The sequence below is a fragment of the Siphateles boraxobius genome, unplaced genomic scaffold (genome assembly GCF_051911475.1).
Source record: "Siphateles boraxobius isolate OS27281-9 unplaced genomic scaffold, OSU_SipBor_1 207, whole genome shotgun sequence".
In the NCBI taxonomy this organism is placed as follows: Eukaryota; Metazoa; Chordata; class Actinopteri; order Cypriniformes; family Leuciscidae; genus Siphateles; species Siphateles boraxobius.
The window spans coordinates 669,185-682,772 of record NW_027508819.1 but is presented as its reverse complement, the minus strand read 5'-3'; the positions used below and the strand labels follow the sequence as shown (position 1 = coordinate 682,772).

Sequence of the window (13,588 nt, the reverse complement as noted above, 5' to 3'; positions counted from 1 at the left end):
ACTTAGATTGGCGGTGGACGGATAGGCCGTTCATGGTCACAAAGGCGGTCAGTGGGATGAATAGGCTGTTTGTGGTCACATAGGCGGTCAGTGGGATAGATAGGCTGTTTGTGGTCACATAGGCGGTCAGTGGGATGAATAGGCTGTTTGTGGTTACATAGGCGGTCAGTGGGACGAATAGGCTGTTCGTGGTCACGTGGGCATTTAGTGGGACGAATAGGCCGTGCATGGTCGCATAGGCAGTCATTGGGATGAATTAGCTGTTCGTGGTCACATAGGCGGTCAGTGGGAGGAATAGGCGGTCAGTGGGACGAAAAGGACTTCCGTGGTCACATAGGAGGTCAGTGGGACGAATAGGCTGTTCGAGATCACATAGGCGTTCAGGGGGACGAATAGGCTGTTCGTGGTCAACTAGGCGTCCAGAGTGACGAATAGGGTTTTTGTGGACACACAGGCGGTCGGGGGATGAATAGGCTGTTCGTGGTCACATAGGCGATCAGTGGGACGAATAGGCGGTTTGTGGTCACATAGGCGGTCAGTGGGACGAATAGGCTGTTCCTGGTCACATAGGCGTCAGTGTGACGAATAGGCTGTTCGTGGTCACATAGGCGGTCAGTGGGATGAATAGGCTGTTCCTGGTCACATGGGCGGTCAGTGGGACGAATAGGCCGTTCCTGGTCACATAGGCGGTCAGTGGGACGAATAGGCTGTTTGTGGTCACATAGGCGGTCAGTGGGACGAATAGGCTGTTTGTGGTCAAATAGGCGGTCAGTGGGACGAATAGGCTGTTCATGGTCACATAGGCAGTCAGTGGGACGAATAGGCTGTTCGTGGTCACATAGGCGGTCAGATTGACGAATAGGCCGTTCGTGGTCACATAGGCGGTCAGTGTGACGAATAGGCCGTTCGTGGTCTATACGTCCCCCGGAACGCCTATGTGACCTCAACCCTCACATGCAATGAACTGTGACTCTTCACCCCCATAACACACACGCACACACACACACACGCACGCACGCACGCACGCACACACACACACACACACACACACACACACACACACACACACACACACACACACACACACACACACACACACACACGGGAATCCAGGATTAAATCAGGCATGTTGCATGAAAATGCTGTAAACATATATATTTATATATATTCATTTTGTTTTTTTATATATATATTTGCAGTGTGAGAGGGAAAGATGGAGGATAAAGATCTTCTGTCTGATCTGCAGGACATCAGTGACAGTGAGAGGAAGACCATCACACCAGAGTCATCATCACTGGGTACATCTCTCTCTCTCTCTCTCTCTCTCTCTGAGTTGTGTTAGATGTGTGTTGATTGTGTGTGTGTGTTTCGTCAGGCTCTGGCACTGAGGAAGAAGAAGGTGAGGAGAATGAAGAGGAAGAGTCCAGCAGCCAGAGTGAGGGCGAGTCAGGATCAGAGTCTGACGAAACACACACCCAGAGTCATCATCACTGGGTACATCTCTCTCTCTCTCTCTCTCTCTCTGAGTTGTGTTAGATGTGTGTTGATTGTGTGTGTGTGTTTCGTCAGGCTCTGGCACTGAGGAAGAAGAAGGTGAGGAGAATGAAGAGGAAGAGTCCAGCAGCCAGAGTGAGGGCGAGTCAGGATCAGAGTCTGAGGGGCCAGAACACAGCGGAGATTCACACACACACACACACACACACACACACACACACACACACACACACACACACACACACACACACACACACACACACACACACACACACACACACACACACACACACACACACACACACACACACCTCGGGGGAATGGCGGCATATTCTGGTTTGGTACCAACTGTATGCAGAAATAACAGTGGGACACATGGGGGTGTGCGATATCACAATATTTGATCGTGGAAGAGTCTCCACGATCTGCTTCTGAAGAAATGTCGTAGTATTGCGTTACTGCGCTCATTCTATCAGTGCCAGTTCTGTTACATTCACATCACATGTTAAGGCAGGGGTAGAGTCACACTCACGGGACACTGCCATTCACTAAAGTTCATTATTTGCATTTGATGAAAGCCTTGCCGGCTAAACATTTCATTCACATACACCGACGCTCACAGGCACTAAAAGCCTGTCAAACAGCGCCTTGAGTGTCCACAAACACCCGGACAGGAGCCGAGGCCAGCCGAGCCACAGACCGTGAGTCTCCCATCATCATGCAGTGCTATAGTCTAGAGTAAACTGAGATTTCTGCACCCCTAGTTCTAGAGACAGTCCAATATAGCGACCACCCCCTGCTGCTACGGCTACGTTCATGAGAACATATATGCTACTTTTGCTTACAGTAGAGGCATCACGTACCACTGGATTCATGTCCATCTCAAGCTGTTGTTCTGGTTTAGTTTGTAATCTCCACTCATACTGGCTCCTGTTCTGCACTGGTGTGTTCAGTCTCATGCTGTATGTTAACACGTTGATGCTGTGTGTTTTTCAGTGAACTTAAGATTTCCTCATGAACCGAGATGCTTTCGGTGTTTTTATAAAGTGGGAAAGAAAGTGGGATATGATGATCGTGTCCATGAAGGAATTAGAAGATCGGACGGCCAGAAAGTATGTTGCTCTTTCTCCAAAAACAAACGTTTTGTCTCTTGTTTCCTTCTGTGAACTTAAAGTCTTGCCATAAACATCAGTGTTGACAGTTTTGATCAAAAAGTGTTTAAAAAATGTAGACTGTAGATGATCATGTGCAAAAAATTGTCTTTATTTTTTAGGTTGCCATCAAATTTGTTGAGAGATGCAGATTTTGGGAAAGATCGGTAAGTTGACAAGACTTTATTCTTCATGAAATCCTCTAGAAAGAATTGGTTTGTTAAATTCGGTAATATAGATAGTATGAGATATCACTGAATTACACAGCCAAAGCCTAGAAGCATCGGTTGTAGAGTTCATGTAAAGTTTTTTTTTCATTTACTGGGTTTCCATCCAAACGTGAAGCAAATCTTTTTCGAATGAGCATCATTAAATGTGAGCAAATGTTTGACTATTCCTCTAAAGAAAATAGTGTCAAAGTCAGTTAGAATAATCAAATGTAACAATTTATTATGTCAGGTAAATGTATCATGCCAATTACATAATCAATCCAAAGATAATCGATACACAACATCAAATGCTCTGGAATAAAGAGAAGAGATGCAAACCCAGCATTTGATCTGAATTACAGAAAGGCCCAGAATCCCTTGCTGCGGTCCATTAAATAGCCAGAACCTCTTTTTGTTTTACTTATTTGGAAATGAGACATTTGTACCCGTCACACTGAGACATTGATTCGAATGATACTGTGATGTGCTTACAATGGTTTTATTTTGAATAGTTCAATATAAATCAAATTAATTTGGCAAATGGGTTTCCATCTCCCAATATTCGCATTAATCCTTTTTCGCACAAGTAAAAAAAAACCTTCAAGCGAGTGTGTGTGAACTTGAGTGTGTGTGAACCTTTTTAAGACTTAAGGGATTTTTTCCTCATTTGCCATTTCCATCACGTTTCTGATGCGAGACTTTAAATTGTGCATAAAAACAGGGTGATGGAAACATGGCTAATGCTTTCATCTTTCATTTCCCTCACTCTTTAATTAGGAGATTTGAATTTAGCCAATGTTTTGTCAATCTCTTTTCTTTAGCCTGAGTTTGTCAAGGAGGGCACTACATTGTGGGAAATGCAAAAGCGTCCAACTTGTGACCATTTCATACGGCTATATGAGCGTTTCTTCTTGAAAGACCAAACCGTCCTGGTAATGGAGCATGTTCCTGCCTATGTGCCCTTGAGGGAGTTCATCAGAGGAAACGGAGGGTGCCTGACCGACGAGACAGCGAACCGCATCATGAGCCAAATTTATGTTGCAGTGCATTACTGCAAGGATAAGGATGTTATTTACCCATTACTCAAGAGATACATACTGATCAACCCAAAAACCCTGCATATAAAATATGCACACGTTGCCGAAAAAGAATTCAATAGTGAGTTGGCTTTTTGAGCACAGATCACTGATAACTGGTGATGTTTTACTAAACACTGGAAATGTATTGCTTGCAGGAATTCTTCAGGAAATTCAGGAAGAAACGGATGAGGTTTTGGGAATGGAATGCACGGCTCTATTCGCTATGGTACTACACAACATAGACCCGTCCTGGGGTAAGATTGATAACAAGAACAAAGTGGAACTAACATTGCTTGGAAAACGTCTCAGGTTACGTATGTAACCCTGGTTCCCTGATAGGGAACGAGACGCTGCATTTGAGACGCGGTGGGAACGCTCTGCGTGATTACGTCGTGAAGCACGTGTAAAATCAGTCCAATGGAAGCCCGCTACGACATAGGTGACGTCATAGACCAGGAAACTATAAAGCAACCCTGAAATCAGACCGCAATAGCTTCTGAAAAACCTGAAGCAAGTCGATCAGGGCATGCAGGAAGTATGGCAGGCAAACGCAGCGTCTCGTTCCCTATCAGGGAACCAGGGTTACATACGTAACCTGAGACGTTCCCTTTCAAGGGAACTCGAGCTGCGTTTGAGACGCGGTGGGAACCCTATACCCACTACGCCATAGTGACAAATGCCCGTTCTGTGTGAGGTCCTGCGCACACTAAGAAGCAAGCAACCTCGCCCCAGGAGTGGAGAGGTCAAGGTCATAAAACCTGACAAATGTATGCGGAGAGGACCATCCTGCCGCATTACACACGTCAAGAAGGGAAACTCCCGAAATTAAGGGCCATAGAGGCCGCCATACTCCTAGTAGAATGGGCCCGCACAGCCATAGGTGAAGGCTGTCCGGCCGCTTCATAAGCCAATGAAATAGCCTCGACTATCCATTTACTCATAACCTGCTTAGATGCAGGGCATCCTCTCTTGAGTGACCCAAAACAAACAAATAGTTGCTCAGATTTACGCCACAGGGCAGCTCTGTGAACGTAGGCATCTAAAGCCCGGACTGGACATAACAGGTTAAGCTGTTCCTGGTCAGGGGTATTAAAGGGTGGAGGATAAAAGGCCTGCAGCACTATTGGGCCCCCAACATTCAGTGGGACCTTAGGAATATAACCCGGCCTGGGGTAGAGAAATGCCTTCACCATACCAGGTGCAAATTCCAGACATGAAGGAGCAACCGACAAAGCATGTAAATCACCAATTCTCTTGATAGATGAGATAGCAAGGAGAAATAAAGTCTTTAGAGTGAGGAACTTTTCAGAAACCTCCTCGATGGGCTCGAAGGGAGCTAAAGCCAGACCCTCGAGTACAATGGCCAAGTCCCAAGCCGGTGCTCTAGAGTGCAGTGCAGGTCTCAACCTCAATGTACCACGGAGAAAGCGAGTAATTAGAGGGTTTCTCCCAATAGAAGTACCCCCCAGAGGGGTGTGGTAGGCAGATATAGCCGCCACGTAAACCTTTAGGGTGGAAGGAGATAACCTGGCCGAGAAACGGTCTTGCAGAAAATCAAGAACTGAACCAACAGGGCAGTTAACAGGATCTAACTGACGTTCAACACACCACGTGGTGAAAAGTTTCCATTTTAGCGCATACAGCCTTCTCATGGAAGGAGCTCTGGATTGAAGAATGGTTTCTACAACATCGTTAGAAAGACCGGTCTCCCTGAGCCTGGCCCCCTCAGAGGCCAGGCCCACAGTTTCCACAACTCCGGCCGAGGGTGAAATATCGTGCCCCCGGCCTGAGACAGGAGGTCCACCCTGATTGGGATCTCCAAGGGGGAGCCGTCCAGAAGAGACACCAAGTCCGAGAACCAAACTCGGGTTGGCCAATAAGGGGCTACTAGAAGCAGACGAGCCCCTTCTCGGCGAACCCTCTCCAGAACCCCCGGAAGCAAAGATATCGGGGGGAAGGTGTACAGGTGCAGCCTCGGCCACACCTGCACCATAGCATCCAGACCGAGAGGAGCTGGGTGCGTTAGAGAGAACCACATGGGACAATGGGTTGAATCTGATGATGCGAAAAGGTCTACCAGAGCACGACCAAACCTTTCCCACAGGAACTCCACCACTTCTGGGTGAAGTCTCCACTCCCCGGGCCTCAGCCCCTGTCTTGACAGAATATCTGCTCCCACATTCTGACGCCCCGGAATATATACCGCCTTGAGCGACAGTAACTTCCCCTGGGCCCATAGGAGGATCTGATGGGCCACTTTGCAAAGGTGACGTGACCTCAGACCCCCCTGATGGTTGATATAGGAGACCACCGAAGTGTTGTCTGTGCGGACCAACACGTGATGGCCTCTCAGGTCTGGCAGGAAATATTTGAGTGCTCGAAATACCGCCATCAACTCTAAACGATTTATGTGCCAGGAACATTGATGGTCCTGCCACAGACCTTGCGCCGAGCGGCCACTCATGACCGCCCCCCATCCCGTGAGGGAAGCATCCGTCGAAAGCGTGACGCGTCGACAAGGAGCCACCAATACTGGGCCCTGGGCGAGGAACCAAGGTTTCTTCCACAAGGCCAAGGCACGAAGGCATAGCCGCGTGACCTCGGTCTTGCGGAACGGATTTCCCCTCGGAGAAAACCCCTTGGTCCTGAGCCACCATTGCAGGGGTCTCATGTACAGAAGGCCAAAAGTAATAACGTTGGACGCAGCTGCCATGAGACCCAACAGTCTCTGAAACTGTTTCACAGTGAGTGACTGGCCTAGTTTCACATTCTTTGCGGCTGTGAGAATCGCAGAAATACGAGCAGGAGACAGGCGTGCCTGCATTGTGGTCGAATCCCAAATTACACCTAGAAAAGTGGTCCTCTGAGCAGGGAGGAGCTCACTCTTTTTGGTGTTTAGCCGCAACCCCAAACTCTTTATGTGGGACAGAACAGCATCTCGATGCTGAACTGCCACCTGCTCTGAACCTAGGCCAAATGGAAGAACCCGATATTGGTATGCTTCGCCCCCGAAAGCGAACCTCAGGAACCTCCTGTGATGAGGATGGATAGATACATGGAAGTACGCGTCCTTCAAGTCTATTGTGACAAACCATTCCTCGGATAGAATCTGTGATACAATCTGTTTGAGTGTAAGCATTCTGAACTTGAGTTTCTGAACCCTGCTGTTTAACTGGCGCAGGTCTAGAATAGGACGCAGCCCTCCATCCTTCTTTGGAACAATGAAGTAACGGCTGTAAAACCCTGAATCTCTGCTGGGAGGAGAAACCCTTTCTATAGCTCCCTTTCGAAGAAGTGTCAGTACTTCTTGCTCCATTACCAGAGCCTGCTGTGAGTCCACCACCGTGGGGAGGACTCCTTGAAATCAGGGCGGACGAGAACCGAGCTGAATTCTGTAACCCTTTTCTATTATGTGCAGGACCCATAGAGAAATATTTGGCAGAAGTTTCCACGCTGCCAGAAATTCCGATAAGGGAACCAGTCTCTCGAGACTGGCCTCTGGATTTGATTGAACAACCATTTCGGTGCCCTGAAGCGGCGAACCGGCAGGGAACAACCGAACTGGCAGCGCTGCGACCCTCCTCAGAGAGTCGCACCCCAGAGGGCGCCGTTAGGAGAAACAATTTCTCAAAACCGTCCCTCTTTTTTTTTTTTTTTTTTTTTCATTCGACAGGACTTCTTGTCTAAGCTTTATTAGAGATGACGACAGTCCTCAGATCTTGCCTACCTCTAACTAGCTTAGTTCCTACGACCCTCCTCGGAGGATCCTAGGATAAAGCAGGCACCTCGGCACCCTGAAACGGCGAACCGGCAGGGAGACCGAACTGACTGCTCTACGACCCTCCTCGGAGGATCGTATGGGGACGCTGACACCTCGGTGCCCTGAACGGCGAACCGGCAGGGAACAACCGAACTGGCAGCGCTGCGACCCTCCTCAGAGAGTCGCACCCCAGAGGGCGCCGAGGAGAAACGATTTCTCAAAACCGTCCCTACCCCGGAGGGGACCACCCTTAGAAGCCTGATAGCCTCGGCATCAGGTCTTCTTCTTTGTACTCTATGCCAGTTTCAGGAACATAGATTGGTGAGGAAGAAACCTCTGGAGCGCCGCTGAAAGGTTTAGTTTTCTTGAAAGCGGAGCGTCCAGAAGAACAGACATTTTTATCTTTCTTTTTCTTTATTTTTATATCAGAAAAACGTATACATATAAACATATATATATATATATATATATATATATATATATATATTCTCGAATAGAGTCAATGCTGACATCCTCACATTCATCTATGTCCTTAAATACTTTACCCACCAGTACTGCCTAATAAAATTTATTTATTATTAAAGATGGCTGGTGGGTAACGTCGGGGTTAAAAATGATGACGCCGACTCGGGAGAGAGAAAGCTCGCAAGCGTCTCTATAATCCAAGGCACTGTCATACCATGATACTTAATACCCATAACATTACTCTAGTTAGACGTTTGGGTATTAAACACATAAAATAGAAACCGGTTTATTCCACGATCTCGACACCAGTGTGGAGATAGGGAAAAACCAGTAGTCCCCGACGAGGAGGCTGAGATACAGAGTTTCCCTGTTTTTTTAGATATATTTCATCGAATAAACTCTTTTTATTTTCACTCTCATAATGTTCAGCTGTCCAGTAAATATTTAACTAGCAACAGCATTAGAAAAGCCTCCTTTTAAAAGCTCCTCTTTATTCAACAGAGTTATGAGCTGCCTATTTATTGAAAAATCAAACATCTGCCTTTTTCTTAATATTTTTAATTGTTTTGTTCACTTTTTCTTAACAAAACACTAACGATACCAATTCCTCAGAACTGGAAATCGCAGCACACTGGATCTGCAGGTGAAAGCTGAGATAGGGCGGGGCCCGTCCCAACCCACGCTGGCAGATCCGATTTCGAACCCCAAAATGTGAGTCGCCGCCGCGTCTAGGCAACAGTGGGACCCGCGCGGGGAGCGCAAACCGTACCGTCCTCCTCAAAGAACGATCGGCGAGAGCGGAGCGTCTTCATAGATAGACTCATACAATGCTCACAATCAGCCCCCTCGAGGACTGACTGAGCATGCTCCACTCCCAAACAAGCAACACAAAGCTGATGTGTGTGTCCCCACCCGTATATTACGAGGGCAGGGAACAACACACCGTCTATAATCTTGCTTGCTCGCCATAATAATGATAGATATATTGGGCTTGACAGACAACAATAAATAGACAAGGACAGATATACAAAGAGCGCTTGCTGAAGGTGCAGAAGCTATCGCGGTCTGATTTCAGGGTTGCTTTATAGTTTCCTGGTCTATGACGTCACCTATGTCGTAGCGGGCTTCCATTGGACTGATTTTACACGTGCTTCACGACGTAATCACGCAGAGCGTTCCCACCGCGTCTCAAACGCAGCTCGAGTTCCCTTGAAAGGGAACACATAAAGCTCTGAAACATAAAGTGACAGTAAAATGATAATTGTCAAACCTTGATGACGAATGAGCAAAGTGTAAAACACGGGGGACTGATAATGAATGTTAGCAGTGATTAGATGTTCATGTCATAGTAACAGCAACAAATGCTTTGTATGTCATGGTAGCATTCACCTTACGTGTACACGCCTATTACAGAAAGGCCAAACGTGATTAATCCGCTCTCTTCACAGCCATTTCCCCAGAACATGTGCCTGATGCAAAATACTACTTGACAACAGAGAACATGGCGGATCATCCCTTGTTTGCAGAAGATTTGGACAGAGAATGAAGAAGAGAGAAGCCAAAAAAGTAAGAACAAGAAATTTTTTCTTTTGTCTCTATTTGATATTTTTGTTTTGATTTTTTGTTTTTTGTTCAATTCAGGTCTTTAAATCAAAAATACATTATTTGAGATAGAACAGACTCGGACCTAGTCACCCTGAACAATATAATCTAAATAAACTTGAAATCGCTATGGCTTTATGAAAGTGCTCAGACTTGTGGGTGACTGACAACTGCGAGTCTGGAGAAACAAGCATTTATTTATTCATTCTCAGTGTTGAGAAATTTAGCATTAAGAATGTGTAATGTTCTTGTGCTAAAAATAACTAAACTACCTAATTATGTTACATATTCATTCAGTATGAAAACTAGCGTGTTAATTACTTCTGGATTTAAAAGTACCGTTGTCTCAGTGCTGCGCGAGCTCTCTCACAGACGCGACACAGAGAGAAGACAGGTTCCTGTACGTCTAAAGTTTGTTCTTGCTTGTGTTTTTCTGTCAAAATATCAGAAAGCATCATATCTAGTAGCCTATATAATGAGGGGTTTTGTTTACCGTATTTTAACGATTTTTAAAAATGGAGAATACAAAACCCCTCATTATATAGGCCTACTTCATATTCTTTCTAGAATAAGTGATTCGTTTTGCTACTATTGGTCCTGTCTATTCATTGTCAACAGTTTTCTATATATGTTTGTATTGGCTAACGTTTATTCCGCTAACGCGTGTCCTGTTTATAATGTGCAAGACAGCACAAATATAAAACCTTTCTCTGTGGGATTTAGTATCATATTTGGATATTGGAATAATAAATTAAGTGGCCTATTTTAAATGAATCACATGTACACACAATGATCTTATGTTTTTTTTTAATTGTTTTCTACGAGTTTCTTAATTTTAGACTTGACCAGCACACAAATCCTAATGCAAATCAATATTAATCATGAATAAAAATAGTTTTGAGCCGTATTGAAACTTTAAACTTTCACTTTATTATAATGTAGTGTACATTATAATGTAACCCATTCAGTGCGGTGCAAGTGAACTTTTTGATTTGGGTCAAATTCAAAAAACGTTATAAGTATAAACTAGAATAATGAAGATAGGCGTGTGTTTGTGTATATCTTGCATTCTCAAAACTGTGACAATATATGAGCCCACCCAAACCCCGTGTCCCGTCCCACTGATGCTACTCAGAAAAAATGTCAAGGTTGGCCGGTCTGCAGAGTAATAAATAACTAGATTTGTTTAATTGATGAAATTACTGTCACACAACAGCCAGTTCTTCAGTCGAGCAGTTTTAATGATTCTTAATATTTTAAACAATATTTAATTGTGTTACTGTGGCGAGCAGGACGAGGCTGAGATGAGCACCAGTCTCGAGTGTGTCACGGAGGAGCTACGGGAGCATTAACGCAGGAGCGACGACAGTGAAGAACAGGAGAGGGCCAGGCCTGAACATTCACATTACACTGAATTATTTAGCAGACGCTTCATGGTGGACACCCAGCTGAATGGAGAGGTTGTGATGAAGTGCTGGGTTGTCGGAGGGAGCGGAGGAGTCTCCACCGGGGGCCGGAGCTGCTGCCGTCCGCTTGATGGGGAGGAGCAGTGAATGAGGAACCCGGAGAAGCTGTTGCTGTCCCGCAGGAGTGTGGAGCGTCACAGGCGGGGAGCGTGTGTGTGAGAGCAGGTCAGTCCAGCAATCATCAGAGTTTATGCAAACACACAGTCTATAGACACAGTAGTGAGATACAGGTTACAAACGCAGTCTATAGACACAGTAGTAAGATACAGGTTACAAACACGGTCTATAGACACAGTAGTGAGATAAAGTTTACAAACACAGTCTATAGACACAGTAGTGAGATACAGGTTACAAACACAGTCTATTGACACAGTAGTGAGATACAGGTTACAAACGCAGTCTATAGACAGTAGTGAGATACAGGTTACAAACGCAGTCTATAGACACAGTAGTGAGATACAGGTTACAAACGCAGTCTATAGACACAGTAGTGAGATACAGGTTACAAACGCAGTCTATAGACACAGTAGTGAGATACAGTTTACAAACGCAGTCTATAGACACAGTAGTGAGATACAGTTTACAAACGCAGTCTATAGTCACAGTAGTGAGATACAGGTTACAAACACGGTCTATAGACACAGTAGTGAGATACAGGTTACAAACACAGTCTATAGTCACAGTAGTGAGATACAGGTTACAAACGCAGTCTATAGACACAGTAGTGAGATACAGGTTACAAACAGGGTCTATAGACACAGTAGTGAGATACAGGTTACAAACGCAGTCTATAGACAGTAGTGAGATACAGGTTACAAACACAGTCTATAGACAAAGTAGTGAGATACAGGTTACAAACACGGTCTATAGACACAGTAGTGAGATACAGGTTACAAACGCAGTCTATAGACAGTAGTGAGATACAGTTTACAAACGCAGTCTATAGACAGTAGTGAGATACAGGTTACAAACGCAGTCTATAGACAGTAGTTAGATACAGGTTACAAACGCAGTCTTTAGACAGTAGTGAGATACAGTTTACAAACGCAGTCTATAGACACAGTAGTGAGATACAGGTTACAAACGCAGTCTATAGACACAGTAGTGAGATAAAGTTTACAAACACAGTCTATAGACACAGTAGTGAGATACAGGTTACAAACACGGTCTATAGACACAGTAGTGAGATAAAGTTTACAAACACGGTCTATAGACACAGTAGTGAGATACAGGTTACAAACGCATTCTATAGTCAGTAGTGAGATACAGGTTACAAATGCAGTCTATAGACACAGTAGTGAGATAAAGTTTACAAACACAGTCTATAGACAGTAGTGAGATACAGGTTACAAACGCAGTCTATAGACACAGTAGTGAGATACAGGTTACAAACACGGTCTATAGACACAGTAGTGAGATACAGGTTACAAACGCAGTCTATAGACAGTAGTGAGATACAGTTTACAAACGCAGTCTATAGACAGTAGTGAGATACAGGTTACAAACGCAATCTATAGACAGTAGTGAGATACAGTTTACAAACGCAGTCTATAGTCAGTAGTGAGATACAGGTTACAAACGCAGTCTATAGACACAGTAGTGAGATAAAGTTTACAAACACAGTCTATAGACACAGTAGTGAGATACAGGTTACAAACACAGTCACTAGACAAAGTAGTGAGATACAGGTTACAAACGCAGTCTATAGACAGTAGTGAGATACAGGTTACAAACGCAGTCTATAGACACAGTAGTGAGATACAGGTTACAAACGCAGTCTATAGACACAGTAGTGAGATACAGGTTACAATCGCAGTCTATAGACAGTAGTGAGATACAGTTTACAAACGCAATCTATAGACAGTAGTGAGATACAGGTTACAAACGCAGTATATAGACAGTAGTGAGATACAGTTTACAAACGCAGCCTATAGTCAGTAGTGAGATACAGGTTACAAACGCAGTCTATAGACACAGTAGTGAGATAAAGTTTACAAACACAGTCTATAGACACAGTAGTGAGATACAGGTTACAAACACAGTCTAGAGACACAGTAGTGAGATACAGGTTACAAACGCAGTCTATAGACAGTAGTGAGATACAGGTTACAAACGCAGTCTATAGACACAGTAGTGAGATACAGTTTACAAACGCAGTCTATAGACACAGTAGTGAGATACAGGTTACAAACGCGGTCTATAGTCACAGTAGTGAGATACAGGTTACAAACACGGTCTATAGACACAGTAGTGAGATACAGGTTACAAACACAGTCTATAGTCACAGTAGTGAGATACAGGTTACAAACGCAGTCTATAGACACAGTAGTGAGATACAGGTTACAAACAGGGTCTATAGACA

General features: G+C 44.8%; 2 long non-coding RNA genes across 2 annotated transcripts; both read left to right on the top strand.

The window, feature by feature from the left end:
• Nucleotides 1-2,521: 2,521 nt before the first annotated feature.
• On the top strand, nt 2,522-3,881 carry LOC143745558 (uncharacterized). Its single transcript, XR_013206015.1, has 3 exons — nt 2,522-2,606; nt 2,768-2,812; nt 3,676-3,881. It is a non-coding gene; the product is annotated as an uncharacterized LOC143745558 (long non-coding RNA).
• A 66-nt stretch (nt 3,882-3,947) lies between these two features.
• On the top strand, nt 3,948-11,387 carry LOC143745557 (uncharacterized). The gene is made up of 4 exons (XR_013206014.1): nt 3,948-4,012; nt 4,089-4,187; nt 9,607-9,724; nt 11,053-11,387. It is a non-coding gene; the product is annotated as an uncharacterized LOC143745557 (long non-coding RNA).
• Nucleotides 11,388-13,588: the final 2,201 nt, after the last annotated feature.